Source organism: Larus michahellis, chromosome 16 (genome assembly GCF_964199755.1).
Source record: "Larus michahellis chromosome 16, bLarMic1.1, whole genome shotgun sequence".
In the NCBI taxonomy this organism is placed as follows: Eukaryota; Metazoa; Chordata; class Aves; order Charadriiformes; family Laridae; genus Larus; species Larus michahellis.
The window spans coordinates 6,272,602-6,290,976 of record NC_133911.1 but is presented as its reverse complement, the minus strand read 5'-3'; the positions used below and the strand labels follow the sequence as shown (position 1 = coordinate 6,290,976).

At 45.4% G+C, this 18,375-nt stretch overlaps 1 protein-coding gene across 1 annotated transcript in view; it reads right to left on the bottom strand.

The window, feature by feature from the left end:
• The window catches only part of DISP3 (dispatched RND transporter family member 3), a 98,391-nt gene that overhangs the window by 40,649 nt on the left and 39,367 nt on the right, over window positions 1–18,375 (bottom strand). The gene's annotated exons all lie outside the window — the stretch shown is intronic.

The window sequence follows — 18,375 nt, the reverse complement described above, 5'->3', positions numbered from 1 at the left end:
GGCTTTTATTAACCGCACATGTGCACAGGGAAACAGCACACAGACTGAGGTGCTGCACACTGCTGCTGTCCTCATTAACCACACAGGTACACAGAGACACGCGTGACACCAAGAGACATTAGCACTGTACTGCAGTCTTCATTAGCAAGCGGCATATTCACAAATGCCTGGCCACACGCACAGAGGCACAGACACAAGCAGGAAAAGGATTGCCACTGCACCTAAAGCCATTCCTGGCTAAAGGGTGCCTTTTGGAGTTGGGAAGCCGAAGGAAAACATCTTCCCCTTTATTCATGCTCTCTAACCTTCTGACAGCCTCAGCACGACTGCCTTCCACACCAAAATCAGGCACCATCGGCCATTCTGCTTGCTCATATTTATGGCCCCTCTTTGAAATTCTGACTGCTCATCTATGCAGAATAAAACTACCCAAGCAATCTTTCCTGTTCAGGTGCTCATTACTAAAGCGTTAAATAATGCTAGACAGGCTCTCTTAGGCCTTGTAAATTTTATTCGGGGGACTTTCAGGTTCCACAAGGTCTATTACTGCCTGATTGCCTGAAAGGCTTTCAAGTTTGTACCAGACAGCAAGCCATAGAGCAGAGAGGGCTGGGTAACAACTGAGCACCGAACTTCTATTAAACACCGTTGCTGGCTTGGGAGCCAGCTGGGGAAGGTGAAATGCATGCGTGTGAGTGCGTACGCATGACTGCCTGCAGAGTCTGCCAGCATGTCCCTGGAGTCCCTGGCAAACACGAGGCTACTGGTGTTTGCGTAAATGAATGCGTGTGTTTGGCTGTTAGAGAGAAGTGTCCGGATCGAAGGGTGACACTGTGCACCAGTGAGTGGAAGACTGCGGGTGCATGAAAAAGGAGCAGGCTTATGTCTGTGGGCCTGATCTCAGCTACACGAATGTCACTGTAGAGTCTGAGCTTAGGAGTCAGTGGGGTTTATGGTGACACAGCTGAGGACAGAATCAGGCCCTGGGAGTTTGGACCTTTCCTATTTGAGCAGCTTTCTCCAAGTGCTTGCTGTTAGCCAGGGCTCAGAGCAAGGCTCTTTGAATATACCAGTAAGCTTAATGAAGTGGAGAGAAAATAACAGAGAAACCCAGGAAGAACGGGCAATAGCCCCCAAAGCCAGAGTAGTTCTGTGTCATCAGCTGCCGGCTAAGTGTCCCAGGAGAATCTGTAGGTACATCCAACACCCCTCAGATCCTGAGGGCAATCCCTAAAGGATGCTGAGCTGCAGATGAAGCATATTTTCAGAGGAAAAGAACAGGGAGTGGGGACAACTTGCTCTGTTTAGAAACATCCCTCAGCCTTTTTGAAGTTGTGCTCTTTGTTTCCTAGTGTCTTCCTGTGAGAGAGCGCAGACCTTTTCTCCTCGTCTTTCCTACCCCAAACATCCTGCTTGATGGAACATCAAGGAAAGGGATAGTTCCTATCTATCCGCAAAACTAACAAAGCCACATCACAAGCTATTTCTATGCACCATGTATTTATAAACCTCAGCCCTGACCTGATCAAGCAAAATAGCTTCTAGTTACCACTGACTCAGGCCTGAATTCAAACTGCCAGCTGATTATTTCTTACTCCGGCAACACTAGTACTCAAAAATTATGTTAAACATTTCCCAGACGCAGAAACAATCCCTTCCCCAAAGAGCACAGAGGTGAAGGCACACAGCCAGCCAGTCCCCTCTTTTATTGGATAACATTTCTCATATATTTCATGAGAGCCAGATGGCACCATCTGAACAGCAGTGAGCCTGGAAGCCTTCGGCCACACCAGCGAAAGGGAAGCGTGACCCAGCCCAGGGCGCAGCAGCGCGGCTCAGGCTGCCGGCGGGCAGCTGCCTTTGCTTGGGCACAGGACAACACGGTAGGGGGAAGATTTTTGGCATTCAAGCAACAGTGTAAATTTGCACGTGGAAAACTAAATCACCACCGCTGACAGGTAAAATCCTGCTCTTTTGAGGACAGGAAGAGTTTCCCCAGTCCTGGAGCTCTTTGGGAAAGGGAGGGCCATCTGCATATTGCTTGAGAAAAAGAAACAGATGTAGAGAGAGACAGAGTGTATTCTAAACCCCCGCTGCGTGTGGGGCCTTTTCCTTGCAATTAAGTGAGGCTAATGGTTTTATGGAAGTTGTTTGTTCAAAAGGCCTTCACTGCACTGTTTAATGGAGTTTCACCAGCATTCCCCAAAGGCTTCCAGGCTGCATTAGTACCCCACAGCTCACATCATAACCAAACAAGCCTTCTCACCCTGTCGTCTCTACCCTGTACGTATGGAGTGTGGGAGTATCAGGGCTGCCATGCCTCCTGTGCTCGCCTTTCCAATGGAGTCTCGAAGCCCCAGGATATCATGAATATTCATGACATAAATATTAGCAATAAGTATTGTGCAATTTGGGAAGAAATATATTTTAGGCAAAAGAACTGGGAGACAACTGAGCAAGAATCTTTACTCCTGAGCGCCAGGAACTACTGAATAGCATTTTCCTGAGTGGTAACTGGTGGTTTTAAAATGCAAATCAGTCTTGGGTTTTTGAGAGACATTGGAGGAAAAAAAAAAAGACCCATGCAGCAAAGCTTTATTGTATTGTAATGAATGCGGGATTTGCAGAGCTGCTTCGCGCCAGTGAATGCACAGTGGATGCAGGCCAGGGACTCCAGAAGCCCTGAGGCTTGTCCCCAGCTAGTTCTGCCACTGACTCACTATGCGACCTTGAACAAGACATCCTTTCCTCTATTTCAGTGTTCTCATCAGAGGACACAGTGGAGCAGAGTGAGATGAGGCCATTTCTGTGCCTCCTCGTGAGGTTGTACATTATAGGCCACTCTGAGGTGGAAGTCAGCAGAACAAGCATATCAGCTGTCTCCCTGCAGGGACCGACAAACTGGGATAGTGTTGCCCTGTTCTTAATGGTCTTCCTCTGGCAGATGCTGCTCAACCTTTCCTACTCCTTTTCCTATTGCTATTGCTATTTCTATTGCTATTCCTCTTCCTTTTCCTATTTCTATTCCTATTCCATAGTTCATCTTTGGCCTTGTATCTCCCTTGTCTGTTTCTCTAGAGCTGGTCCCCTCCTTGAGCCTCAGAGTCTGTAGAAACCCCTCTGCAATTGTTCAACTGTTGTTTTTCATGTCCACCCGTAGAGCATCTAATACCATTTTACCTGCTCTCTAGTTAAAATGTGGTCCCTAAACAGACTCTACCACACAGATCATAGTAGGAGTCACACATAGAACGGGAGACATCGTAAGTGAACTTTCACTATAGGTAGATTTTCTTCAAATTATTAATGGTATAAACATAAATAATAACAATCCGTAAAGAGGGAAGATGGTCTGAGGCACATCACAGTCCAGAGGACCCCTCTATTCCTGGACCCCCAGGATCCACTCTGTGATCTTGAATAAGTCATTTTCGTTATCTCTGCCTTGGCTTTCCTCTAGCCTTCTGCTCCCGTCTGTACAGCCGGTGGTGGGAGGGGGTTTGGGTGCCATTTATTTGTCCGCTGTTGCCTCTTCTTACCAGCTGCCTTCACGACACACAGACCTCAGTGTTGGTGAACTTGGAAGGGTAAATTGGTGATTGGTAAATGTGCCCCTTCAAAGCTGCACTCTGCCACTCACAGCCTGCACACACCTCCTCCCACTGCATCCAGCAACGCTCTCTCCCATGTACAGCACTGAAGGAAGGTTGCTGAATCCGGCATTAGAAACTAAGTTCACTCCACAAGGTCACATCAAAGAGGCCAAAAATGATAGTCAGCTGGCACTAGCTTTCACTTATTACTCACCAGAGAGAATATTAACTGGTAAAGCAGAGGCAAAAAGTGCCATATTCCATTACCAGTCCCCGGAGCCCCCCCGACACCACGGAGGGAGAGCTGTTAACTGAGCTCTTCAACTGCATTTTCACTGACAGAAATGCCCTAGCAGCTGCCTGACCTTCATGTAGCAGAAGTCTCAGGTCCTCTCAGCTGCTCTGTGTCACAGACAGAAATCACTCAGAGCCTTCTGTGTCCTGATGCCTTTCAGAAATTACCTCTCTGAAGAAGGCAAGATCCCAAAGGAGGAATACACAACAAGGACAAGCAGTCACACTAGGGAAAAGTCCAGGCATTCCAATAATAAAAAGCCAAGATGTTCAAATCCAGATACCAAGAGGTAGGTTTTCAAATCTATTCAAACCCCTAAGCATGAGACCTGAAGCTCCCATTACCTGTAACAGAATTCGTGACACCTCAAAGCTTTTCAAACCTGGCCATTTGTTTCCAAATACGTCAATAGTAATAAAGAGCTTCTCAAAAAATGCTCTACCGTACCAGCAGAAAATTTCAGCTCATCACTGGAAACACAAATCTTTAAGAGGCACTGTCTGGAATGAAAATATATTAGTTTAAGCTGAAATATTTGGTGTTTTAGATATTCCTTTTTGAAGTAATAAAAATAAAATATGCTCTTAAGCAAAGTATCCTTTCTTACTCATTCCCCACCAGGTATGCAGTGGGGACAATCAGAAGGTTTTGCATATTGGCAGTGGCAGTAGAAAAGTGCTTCTGAGAATCAGGTGGGAGAAATGCCTGCTCCAGGAAGCCAGAACAGAATAAGAATCAGAAAAAAAAGGAGGAGGACAAGAAATCAAACTAACCCATTCACAGGCTGAAACAAGGATGCATACCCACTACCATTTTGGAAACACCAGGAAATGTTACCCATCTCTTCAACTACTGGAGAACCAGGAGAGCCTGCAGAAGTGATTATGCGTCAGAAAATTACCAGAAAGCAAAAAAATCCTATAAAACACAAAATTCCTAGGAAGGTCAGAAATTCCTAGAAAGCAGAAGGATTTATCAAAATCAAACCTTCCTCTCCTGGTGTAAATTGCCGTGAACAATATATGGGAAATATTCCAGTGTGCACATAACAAACGCAGGGCACGTTCTAATCTAATGATTAATGCAAGAGAAGATGTCATTCAAATTCCACATTTATATCAGGTATTTTTCCTGTTAATGTTAATGTTACCAACGTGGAAAAAAATTAACTGTGGGGGAAAACATGGACCAAATTCATAGCTGCTATAAATCAATCCCATTCCATTTTGATCTCAGAAAGGTAGGCCAGTTCCCAGCAATGGAGCATATGACTCATTACCTGTCTATTCAAACACCCAGTAGTACAGAGTTCTATATGGTACCCGCTTGGCAAATACATCTTTTGTCCCCCCTCTAAAATAGCACACACAGAGTTATCTCAGCAACAGCTATTTATACATTGGGAAGCTAAGCAGCTAAGTGTTCCTTTCATCTCTGGGTCTCTCCACCTAGCCAAGAAAAGCACCCTGCCTTAGATGATGACACAGAATAAAAGCTCATGCTGTTTTCACACCCTGAGCAAACAGGGAGCGCGATTGAAACCCTCCACCTATTCTCAGTGAAGCACCTCAGCCCCACTGAGGTGGGGCTGGAGAACTATCTGTGGCAGTTGCTTTTGGTGGCATGCCCCTATTTACCAACACCCTCTTATTAGTATAAAGGTGATGTGAAAAGTATAAACAGGGAAGCAGACAGACAAAACATAGCCATAGGAAAAAGCTAAGCTGTACCTAAACCCAGGTTGAAGGACTGATAAAATATCCTTAGGCAAGAAACAGACAGCATGAAAGACAGGAAGATGGAGAGAGAGATTTAGAACTGAACTTAATACTTTGGTGATTTATTTGCATTAAGCTCAAGCAGTGTGTGTGGCTTGGGTTTTACTTGTTTATTTTGCTTCCCAGACTGCCTCGGGTGCTGGCAGAGAATTGTTTTGTTGAAGCTGCAGTCCATGGGATGTTTTGGAAATTCATTTTCCCTGTGGAAAAATAAGGAGAGTTTCATAAAATTCTGGAAAAGTTCTGCAAGTTCTGAAACTCAAAGGAGAAAGTGTTACATGTGAAGTAGTCGAGATCTCCTCCCTAAAGTGAAAGCCCAGCTTTGTATCCTCAGAGCCAGAAGACCAGAAACTATCCGCAGCCTTCCTACTGTGCTTCACATGAGGACATTCTGCAAATTATGGAAATTTTGTCCATCCAGCCATCCTGCAACAGATGGCAAAGCAGTGAGAATGGCCAGGGCTGGTGGGTGGCGTGGATGTGTTTACTTTAATAAGGCCCAGAGATTAAAAGTTCCACCAGTGCCCATCAGCAGTCTGTTACATTCATTCATTTATAATTACTTCCCATTTTTCCCTGCAGTTACATTTTAGAATTGTAGTTATTTGTATCCCTATAACCATCCAATGTAGCTCACATGACCCTGCCCCAAAACAGGGCATGCAGGATCCCTCCCAGGATCCCCCCCAGGATCCCCCTTGTAATCCATCAACCTGTGGGACACCAAGCCCCTTCCAGCCCACAAAGACAGGACTGTGGTCTTGCAGAACCTCTGCTGCTCTGGTCAGAGCAGGAAGGAAAGTGAAAAAGCAGGGGAATAGGTGGGTACAGGATGGAAAACAGACAAAAGAGAAAAAGAATGAAGGAGACAGGTGAGGGAGTTAAAAATGGTACAGCAGAAGAGGAAAACTACAGCATGGGACCGGTACCTACAATCGCTGCTACAGAATTTCTGCAAGACGGTGTCATGGTTTAACCCCAATGGCAGCTAGGAGCACACAGCCACTCGCGCAGCTCTCCCCCTTCCCTAGAAGGGCAGGGAGAAGAGGGAGGAAAGGGAAAAACTCGTGGGTTGAGATAAAGACAGTTTAATAGAAACAGTAACAGAAAAGGAAAATAACAATAATAATAACAATAATAATGACACAAGCCACTCTCACCAGCCAGTGAATTGGCACTGTCCTGAGAAGTGACTGTGGATTCTCCCCCCGGCCAACCCCCATTTCTATACTGAGCATGATGTCTATGGTACAGAATATTCCATTGGCCATTCCCTTCTTCTGTCTATACTCCTTCTCAGCTTCTATGGGAAGCTGAAAACAGTCCTTGAAAAGCATAAATATTGCTTAGCAACAACAAAACCAATATGCATTATTGACATTCCTTTCACAGCAACTACTAGAAAGAAAATTAACTCTTTTCCAGGACAGATGGGTAGAAAAGTTGCAGAGGATGAACTTTCTTATGTCTAGCATGAAACTCCAGGAAAAAAATTAATAGAAAGAAAAAGGAGAAAGTTAAAATAGGAATAGGAGACAGAAAGTCACTGAAGTTGTGCAGTTAAAACGCCAGCAAGCCCAAGTACATGAACACTGGAGAAAGTGGAAGGGAGAGGTAGCTAATGGAGGAAATTGTTGGAACACCATAAAAAATCAATTGTTTCCAGATGTAGTGTGCTCCATGGTGCCTGCAAAATCTCGACTTGGAGCACCATCCATTTCCTGGGCGCTCAAGCACCAGGGAGCTGAGCTCTCTCATGTGCTGTTTGCTTTTGATGAATGCTGCTGTGACAAATGCATTAAACCCTGCAAAAGTGAGCTTTATTGGACTCTGAAAACCAGGGTCCATCACTGCTCAGACTACTTATAAAACAGCCTGGCCTGAGAGTGATACCAGCTTTCCCCAGGGCATGCAGGAGGCATTGCTTATGCCAGCATGAGTCCGCCCACATACACTGTCCACATCTATTCCAGGCCCTGCAACAGAGACTGGACTGGGTAGCTGCCACATCCCCTTCTTACAATTACGACTGTTTCCTCTCAGGGAGACTTGGTTTGAGTGGCGGGTTATCACGAAAGCCTCAAGTGGGCTTCAGGAAGTCGCATACCACCACTAGTCATCCAGTTTGCAGAGATCCCTGTAGGTGGGACAAAATGGACTCTAATTATGTTTTTGACTTACGGGATTCCGATCATCACAAGAAAGGCCTATGTGTAAGTTGGGTCAGAGGACAAGGATGTGTTTTGTCTTCTTTTTTTTTTTTTTTTAATAAACCCACAGACTCATTATCCAGCTCCTGTTTCCCAGGAGGAGCAAGAGGGTGAGAGCTCTGCCTCCCTGTAACTCCAGAACTCAGCCAAAGGCTGATGGACAAACTGAGTGCCACTGTCTCCTGCTGTGGCTGTGGTTTATGATGACTCTTCATTGCTGTTTGAGCCAAGAATGGTAGCAGCACAGTTGTGACCTTCTCTGCCCCTGAGCCCGGATCCCCAAACACTCCCTATCTCCAAGCAGCTTTTGCAGAGAATCTCACTCTCTGCTCCTGTAATGAGTTGCACAGCACGATATGGAATTAGTAGAATCTAAGTTATTAATTGTCTACAACAATTAGCCAGGACGCCTGGGCCTTCAGGCACCTTGGTTACGTGTGGGAGCCAATTACAGTCTCATACATATTCATGCCACTTCATCCACAAACTGGGAGAGCTGTTTCCCCAGCTCTCTCCCCATCTCCTTTACTCCAACTCGCATCCAGCCCACCCTGAGCCAGGAAGGAGGAATAGTTTCCTTTCCTTTCCTTTCACATTTCACTGAAATCAAATATTTGCTGTGCCCATAGCTGATGTAATGGAAATGCAGAACTAGCACATTTAACAGGCAAGAACAGAAATGGCCTGGCCAAAACGCACTCCTGCCTTACAAGAGGAGATGGAGAGATCTCGCTGGGTCCCCCTCCCTGCAGTCACCTGCTCTATCAACATACCCACAGCCCATCGTCCAGACGAGCTTGATGAGACATATTTCTCATAGCAATCACTTCAACTCCATCTGAGACCACAATTGCCAGCTCTCGTGGTGTAGATCAGTGTGGTCAGTGTATTGCCAGTGAATCTGATGGATTTACACCAGTTTATACCCACTGAGGACCTTGACAGTAAGTGCTGAGTGAGACATTGGGCTGCACCAGATAATGCCGGCATGTGTCTGATTCCCATGGGTATGCTAATGCTTCGCTGCTTCCCAAGGCTTCTCTGAGGTTACATCTATAAATATCCATGTGCTGTGCTCCTAGGAAAATAGCGACCCTGTGAGTACATCACTGAAACTATGCTTGACCCCAAGAGGAGTTGGAGCTGGTCCTGGGATGAGCACATGGGGCTGCAAGTGAGCTCCACAGGAGTCTTCTGAGTGCCTTCACCACAGCGGGGTCAGAGCCTAACTGAGCAGGGAAACATCTGTCTTGGGAATCCATTGATCCACCAGAGTGCCCAATTTAATCTCTCTCTCACAGCAGCTATCCAGGAGCTAAAATGTTAAATCCATAACCTGCTCTCTAGATTTATTGTCCCAATGGCCGTTAGGGCTTTTGTGAGCTTTGGAGTGCAAAATAATGTTAGAAACACACGTTATTTATCTGACACACTAGAGTGACTCCTCCTCAGCCATCACTGTCTGCTGTGGAAATAAATCCCTGCTCTGTGTTTAGGAAACAAAGTTGTTTCTGTCACATAGGAGATTAGCTGAAGCTTTTGAAAGAATCTGATTTTAATATTGCTAATGTCTGCTTTTTATTTTGTGCACCCAAAAACTTTCTGAAGGGGCCCAATTAATTTTGCCTTCCCAGTCATTTTTAATCATCCTTTTCACAGGCTGGTAAGAGGCTGGTCACAATTTTCAAGAGACTTGTGATTTGGGCTGCTTCACTTCCGTTACGGACACCACCTCAGTAAAAATCAATAACAAATTAAATCACGGTAGGCAGTGTGACCAGTGAAATAGTGGCTGTGGGCTGCGAGAGGGAAAGGGTTTGTATTTTTTTCAATTAGAGAGAAATTGAAAAAAGATAACTTTGCGGCTTCATCAGAAGTAGCCATGTTAGAAAGGTACTGGTATACACAGAATGTACTTTAGCATCCTACATCATATTAACTTGTGACTAGGACACAGTATTGGCCACTGCTGGGAAGTGAAACACCTGTGTAGTACACTACACAGCCTGGTTCTCCCTCATTATTCCTGATTTACGCCATCTAACACTATTAACTCAAAGAAAGTTCCTTCTGACATAACACCAGTACGAGATCAAAACCAGATTCCTCATCCTGAGAAATGGAAGAAGAGAGTGTAATGCAGTCTTCTGCTCAAGCCTCCTACAAACATTTTCCAGTTCCTCCGAACTGAGGAACAAACCTTTCTGCTTTAAATTCACAAACCTGTGAGCTCCCCCAGGGCAGTGGGAGAGACACCATAAACAGATTTTGGGTCTCCCCCATGTACTTTTCAGTCTCTGTTTTGTTTCCCTGCATAATCCCCTGACCGACAACAGCAGCGTGACTGGAATTGCCCACAATAATTCCTGGACTCTGCCAATCTGTGTCTCAAGTTATTGGGTGGTTTTATACAAAGGTTCCTAACGTGTTGGGATTTATAACTGGTAAATGCAAACATTTTATCTCTCAACAACTCAATTTAACCTCTCAGCTATCTGCTGCTTTCTTTCTTGTCCTTTGTCTGTTTCCTAGCTCATAATTTTCCCCTTTTTATTGCGGGGATTCTGCCTGTTAGGGGAACTTTGCAGAAGGGAAAATAAACAGATCAGTATTTGATGTTATGCTTTCTGTTTAGAAGTTTGTTTCTCTTTCTTCTACCATTGCATCAATATTAACATGTTGATTCATAAGCAAAATAAAGAAAGTATATAAATACTCTTTTTCTTCTTTTTGAATCATAAAACTCAAAGTTATGGTTCCCACAGCAACTGTAACTCAACCTCAATGTGCACATACATTAAAAGCAGGGAAATTATCACCCAAGGCAGCGATTGAATATGCGTGAGGGGATTACGTTACTGAGAGTGGAAGGACCACGAAAAGTTGAAATCCCAGAGATGTGAAACATTTCAGGTCTGTCTGTGACAAGATGTCACACCAAAAAAAAGAGAAGAGATCTCCGAGATCTTGATCTTTATAGACATAAATGGGATTCAAACTTGCAACATGCAGAACCACTTGACTGCGGTGGCGTTATCTTTATTGTTGAACTCCACTGGCCTCAAAGATGCTAAGGCACTCCAGAGCCAAAGACAGTGCTGCTGAGCATACATGTGTGCGCTTCTCCATTGTACACAGCTGACGGGGTGACCCAGAACCACATAGAATCGAAGGGTTCGACAGAAAGGCAACAGACCCCCATGCCCCCCAGAACAGGGCATGCACTGTGTACCGGACCACAAAGCTAGAAGAGTCATTAGAGATCTACTGCATTCACACACACAATCTGTCATCCATCTCACCTCTTCCAAGCCTATATATCACCCCTCCTTTCAGCTGCTCTCTAGGAAAGGGACAATTCTGAAATAACAGCTTCTTAGAAAGGACTGGAGCCCATGGGGATACAGACGAAAGGCTGGCAGCGTCTACAGGCAAGAGGTCTTGGCCCCTCCAGCTCTTCTGTACTCTGGCTGCCAAAGTAGCCAGTCACTGAAGGAAAGTGTTTTAAGCACGAACTGCATCCCAGGGGACTTTGGCTAAGTTATTCTAATTATTTGTACATAAGATGAAAGAGCGACGTGTTTCCATTTCATAAAGGCTTTAGCAAATAGAGTCCATCAGGTGCTGATGCTCCTTTGTGAGGCCTGAGAGCTGAGAACTAATTAGTACTAAATTATACCCCTGACAAAGACACAGCAAGGAAGCAGAAAAGACGTACACATGCCAAACCGCTCCAACGTCCTTTCAAATGGCAGATCAAATAGGCACCACCACTTCAGAGGGCCAAAGATGCCTCGAGCAACCAGTTGGTATTTACCTTAAACAGCAAGGAGAAAGGCAGAGAAGGCTAGAAGAGAAACATTAAAAGGGCTGGCAGAACTCTCCTGAATCCTCCCTGTGCTGTTCCCTTAGGAAAGGGCTTTCCCTTACGTCTAGCCCTTTGGGATCTGCACAATTGCTCTCAGCACCATTTGCTGTCATTTTCCATTGGATGTACTTTTAAACAAGCTTCACAGTCAGCTCTTTTAAATAAACATGAAGGCAGTGGCTTAGGAGAATACAGCTGGAGTTTGCAGAGCATGCCGTTTGATGTGTTGCATGATGTGTGTGATCCTACAATTAAAGGCTGCATCAGAGTCCAGCTCAGAGGGATTAACACAACTTTTGCTTTCATGTTTCCTGACTGTGCAGGGCAGTGCTGGGTGCTCCTTTCACTCCTGCACAGCCTTTCCTACGTCTCCCAGCAGTGCTGCAAAGAAGAGACTCTCCTCTCACTCCCTTCTGCACCTTCAGAAGGGAAGAATTTACCGAGAACCAGCTGCAGGGCAGAGAGGTATCCTGGCCCATTTATCAGCCGGTTAGTGACATGCACAGAGCCAGTGCCAGTCAAGGGAATGCCTGAGAGGAGACACAGGCATGATGCATTAGCCAAAGCAATTTCACACTGAGAGTGTCCTGCAAACAGCCCTCAGTGTTCCACTTGCCTGCCTTTATATGATGAATGCCGTGCAGTGTACACATTTTATGTTTCCCTCTGAAGTATGTGTAATTGTCCTTTTCCAGTAGCACAGTCCTGGATTAGACAGACCATCACTGTTACATTCTGGTAATCTCACAGCTAATCTCAGCTAGACTAGTACACATTCGAAGCAACTCCTCTGCTTGGATCTGAGCGGCTCTAACTTCGTAGTGGCATGAATGACACCGCTTTCAGCTCACAAAAGTAGTGACAGCCCACAAAGAAGTCCTAAAGCTTATCCCAGAGCATCAAAAAGACTAAAATCAACCCTTAGTCTCATTAATTCCATTCCGCAACAAGGCACTTCATCAGGAAGCGCAGAAGTTGTGTCATAGATGGCCCCAGTTTTGGCCCCAGGAATGACAGAGCATCCCCTGGGGCAGCACCCAGCTGGTCGGGGGCAGAGCTGGGCCCAGGGATCAGACAAACACTCAACATGTTCCTTAACAGCAACTCCTCTCTCCTCTCCTCCTTCTCTTTTCTCACACCTGTGATTCATTAGTCATGGCATAATCTGCTGCTCACATCTGGACAATTCTCTGCTAAGAGGGAAGTTTTCAGTGCTCAGGGTAGCACGTTAACAACATCCAGGTCTCTGTTTACCCCTCCCAAGGCTGCCTGAGGCACTGTACGTTCAGGAATGTGGTTTGCTCTGTTTCTAACTCAGGAGCAGCAACATGGTCCTTAGTGCAGGCAGACACATGGTGCAAGTACTAAGCAGCAGCACAACAGCTCTTGCATCCACATGCCGAGCTAACACACAAGGCCAGGGTTGCTTTTGGCACCTCATGATGCAGACACTCATGCAGCAAGACCCCACTAAGCACCCAAAGAGCTGAGTGACCCCTAGATATTCACAGTCAGACACCCAAGCAGCTTAGGTGCTCTCACCATTTTGCTAGATGTGGGTTTTTTTCTATAGATGCCTCCATACCTTTGAACTTTTGTCCCAAACCAGAGTCAGTCAGGAATGGCGCAGACTTACCCCACTGGAGGGTAAGTATTAAGTTATTTAATAGTAAAATTTGTGAGATGTAAGATTGCAAAAAGCCCAGCGCCTTTGCTGGCCCTTCCCTTTAGGATTTAAGTAACCCACCTCAGCACAGCTCCCAACCAGCACCTTCCCGACCAGCACCGCATCCCTCGTCAAAGCAGGTTAAATACAAGTTGCCAAATCCACCGAACTGTCCCATCTTGTCCTAGCCATCCCCCCGATGTAAAGCAAAGCCTCTAACGCTGAATGCCACTGTGGCATGAATCATGTTTATCATAACAAGAAACAAAGAAGGAAGAGAACAAAGGAAAAGGGAAAGAGGAGAGAAAACAAGAAAGGAAAAGACAAACAGAAGAGTGAAAGGGAGGGATATAGATAGACCTCTAATTTGCCTCTGTTTGCTCTGGGATTTAAACAACAAGCTGCTATGTCTCTGGTTTATCTTGGTTCCTCAGCTGTGAAACGTGCTGTGCTCCAGTGTCTTCTGAGCTTTAGAGATTTGCCGGGGAGCTAGGAATGAAGCAAGAGGCTCAGCAAACAGAGATAGCAGAGGCGGCTTCATACATCACACTCAGAGGAAATTCATTCCTTTCAGCGCTGCCCATGGGTGAAATTACATTATATTCTGTTTGGATAATTGGATGTCATATACCACCCGACTTGTTATAGGATGGCATTTCCTTCCCTAAAGAGGCTGTTAGCAGCATCCCAGGACAGAGAACACACGGCATAGGTCCCATGAAGTATGGAGAAAAAAAGTAAGGACACAGAGGGGTTGGCTCTGAGCAGACCCGGTTACAAGCTGGACTTCTCAGGGTTGGGTTAGTAATGGAGAGGGGGAAAAACAGGACAAGACCAAGAATATGGAAAAAGAAAGAGATGAAGAAAATGAAAGGAAAAGGAGCAAATTTAAAAGAGGAGAGAAAAGGAGGAGGAGAAGGTAGCAGAAGGAGCTTGGTTTCAAAAAGGGCTTTCTCTTTTTATGAACATGTCTTTTAGTGCACTAGCATCTGCAGGTGTCTCTCTAGAGACCTAGCAGGACTGGCGTGTAGGTCTCACATGGTAGGTCTTGGCACTGCTCTTCCAGCTACAGGTTTGGGGAGCAGCCTCCACACCCAAAGGGAGGACTGACTAACTTGGAGGTTTTTCCCAGCACAAACACAAAGCATTTCTTTCTCAAATGGGGAGTGAGATACAGAGGTCTTTCAGCTAGAAATTCCCTGGGCGGACAGGCCCGTCCCCCTTTGCAGGGGCAGGTCACATAATGGCTGCCTGTTAATCCTGTAGAAAGACAGCAGTTTTCTTTGATCTCTGTTACTGCGGATCACTGAGGAATTCAGAGTCTCCCAGCCATGCTTTGCTGCATTTTACATTCACCACTTACCTACATTTTGTCTAAAATGCCCTCAATTTCCCCCTTATTGCGTCCTTTCTTGCAACTCCTCAATCCAGTTCGTTGATGGCTATTTAATAGCACAGTTAGAGTTGTCAACACAAGCCAGAGGACAATCTCATGTGTCATATTGTCCCAGTGCATCTTGGGAACTCCATCTGGCTCAGGTGAACTTATTTTATTGAAATAATCTCTCCTCCCTGCTAGTTATTGAATCGTCTTGGCTCAATGGCCTCGCTCAATATCAACTTTTCATGCCTAATAATTAGTGTTGGAGAAAAGAATTTCATTGAATAAGTGTTTAACGTCACACATGATTAGGAGACACAGAGATGACCTAACTAGGCAATTCAATTTGGTGCTGCAACCGTTCAGAAGAGGGACAATTAGGAACATGTTCTAGACTGTGGAAGCATGCTAGTCAGTGCCTGCAAAGTTATTTATGGGAACTATACCCTTCTCTTCCATCCCATATACTTTGATCTCGCTTCAAGGCCTGGAAACAGACGTTAGCCCTTATTTTTCCATCTGAGGTGTGCTATTCCCCCATGCAATGTACTCCTTCAGAAATCTATGTTGCTCTCAATTGATTGCAACAATTGCTGCAATTCTCCATTTAACTTGATAGAGTCACCAGGTTTGGAAGGAATTTCCAACCAAGCACAAACAGGTAAATACCTGGTTTCACTTGTGCCTTTAAATGTCAGTGTGCCCACGACTGTGTCTCAAACCACACGCTCATTTCCTGATGAGAGCAGAAATTCAGAAAGTGACTTGCAACAGTGAGTCTTAGATAAGCTATAGAAGCAAACCTTACAGCACACAGTCATCTGTTTGCCTGTCTGCTTGTCTCTATCTATCTACCACTACCTACCTACCTATCTGTCCACCCAGTGCTGTCAGTCCTTCCAACCAGGATGTTTGTGTACTGTGTTAATGGCTGATACATTTAGTCTCCAAAGGCTCTCTGCTAATATCCCCTATTATATGTACGGGAAAATGAGATTCAGATTAAAAAAAAAAGGCAAACCAACAAATATATTTAGGAGTGAAGATGAGATATGCGCCTAATTATTCTAGGAGATCTAAATGCTTTGCCCATGGGACTCTTAAAGTGAGTTCTCCCAGTCCTTGGATTACTGTCCTGACTGATCAATTTTCCTTTCTCTGTGTATTTAACTAGCTACAAGTCCTCTGCAAATGACTGTGCTCTCCACGCTCACAGTGATTGAAACCCTGTCTTAAAGCATTTCCTACAAAAGTGATTTTTCCCACTTAAAATTCACTAACACGTCAATGTACCACATCTTCACACATATCACACACTGCTCTCAGGAGCAATAATAAGAAAACTTGCTCAATGAAACCTACATCCATCCCTTTCTCTGGCTCCCTCTTCCCCCTTCTCACAGAGCCTTCCCCACAAACTCTTCCGTGCAACATTTTTAATAGGATTTGGAAAGCATTCGATAGCAGCTGTCACCCCTTTACACCTGCACACAGTCTGCACGCTGCTCTTCCCCATAAACAAGCACATCGATCCATCCTCTGCAAGATGTATTTCATTTTCCTGGAACTTCTGATCTGCCTGTTTGTCCCAGAAGAAACAGTGACTAGATGAGAAATGTGTTCCCTGTTTATAGTGATATTTTATGTGCAAGAGATAGATTGATTTGCTGTGATAGCCACTAACTTCCCTATCTGGAAACCCAGCAGTGCCCTGAACAGCCTCCTACTCCCACCAAAAAGATGTCTGTAAATACAGAGCACTATTCCTCACCCTGGGGAATAGAACAGCAGAAAACCCAGCTCAGCCCTGTGCCTGCCAGTTGGGTACAGCAGCACAGGGTTTTCCTCTGGGCTAAAGGCTGAGGGACTGGATGTTTCTCAAAAGGGGTAAGGATGGAAAAGCAGAGGCGCACAAACTGAATAACAGTAACCCATTCCTGCCTTCTAAAAAACTGCAAGTCAAGTTTTGAAATATAAACATTTATGCTACTTTAAGATGCTCCGAGTCTTGAATCTACCCAGAGTGATGGGGTCAGCGATGCTGGTGGAGCAAGGCAGTGCCGGGCTGCCCGAAAGGCACCACTGCAGTGAGTGGAGGTTTCCCCTGACTTCAGCGAGCGTTGCTCTGTACCTGCTAACAGAAATGCTCCGCTCCCCGCAGTACAGTCACGTCTGGGGAGGAACGCAACTGCTACTTAAACTGCGCACAATGAGGTGACATGCAACGATGTCTGGACTGTGTGAGTCTGTCCCTGCTCCGCTGAAGTGAGACAAGGTTTTGCCACTGAGAAGAGCGGAGCTGTGCCAGGCCCCCCACTGTAAGAACCAGGAATGCAATGGAAGGGCCGGTGAAGCACAGACAGGCGGGATGTAATTACATACACTGCAGTTGGACAAATCTCTGCAACTGATGAAAAACAGTACTACAACTTTTCAACAGCTGGTCATGATAGAGAGCGTGTCTATCCTGCACGTGTACGTTCTCCATGACCAAATGTCATGCTGGGCTTTAATTTCAAGCGGGCTTGGATGGAGGAGTGCTACTGAGTCGCTTCCATGCCTGCAGCTATGGATCAGCCTTTGATCTATTGACATAAATACATCATTTTCCTGAGACGCCATGGAGAGCTTCCATCTGACAAGTTATGCTGCTTAGCTTTTTGAGGCTGATGTGATGACTGTTCAGGATAGCCTGCCTGCAGCCAAAAGGACAATCAGACTAAAGTTTTGCTTCTTGGCTGGAAGAAGCTTCAACCAGTGTACCCAGAGAATGCAATCTCTAAATTAAGAGGCCAGTGATGCCAATGTAAAACTATGGATCAGATGGTACTCCTTATTCTGTGAGAAATCCATAGGTCTTTGGGTCCTCCAAAGCACACAGTACAATCCTTGGAAAGCAAGTTGCACAACTTTAGGCCTGGGCAGACCCCAGGACATGGACATTATTGTTTTCACAGACCAAGACTATTCCCAAAGCCCATCATGTACGCCCTGGCTGAATGATTGCAGAGGGGAGGGCTGAGAAGAAGGGAAAGGTGATCGTCAAATTCTGTAAGAAGAGAAATGGCCTTTTCAGCCACCTGGAGTTCTCCCCTACCAATTACAAAATGGTGAGACAAATCCATAGCCTGTGATGGTTTCCCTCAAGGCACTGTCAACCAGTGGAGACTGCCCTGAGCTGGCCTTCACCTATTTGGCTGGTCTGGTATTTTTTCCTTGGCAACTCTGCTTTCAAAGTGATTACATGGGTGTTCCTACCAGTAAGCTAGTGGGGATCTGAACACTCAGCACCATCCTCCATCACCATAAATATTTAATATTTAATTAAACAATTGGGAGTCTTTTTATTTTGCTAATTTCTTCTCAGTCCCAGTGCTGCTGCAGCAGCAGGAGGGAGGTATGGGGCAGCAGAATGCATAGGAACTATCACAGATTATGAGTGAGATTCAACTTCCTAAGAATCCCAGGCAGCAGCGACATCTCTAGAAAAAAGAATCTTGATTTCTCAGCTGCTTTGGGGTCCCTGGCCAGAATGTCAGCTAATAAGAGTCTTCATCCCATTCAGATCATTTCAGGAAGACTTT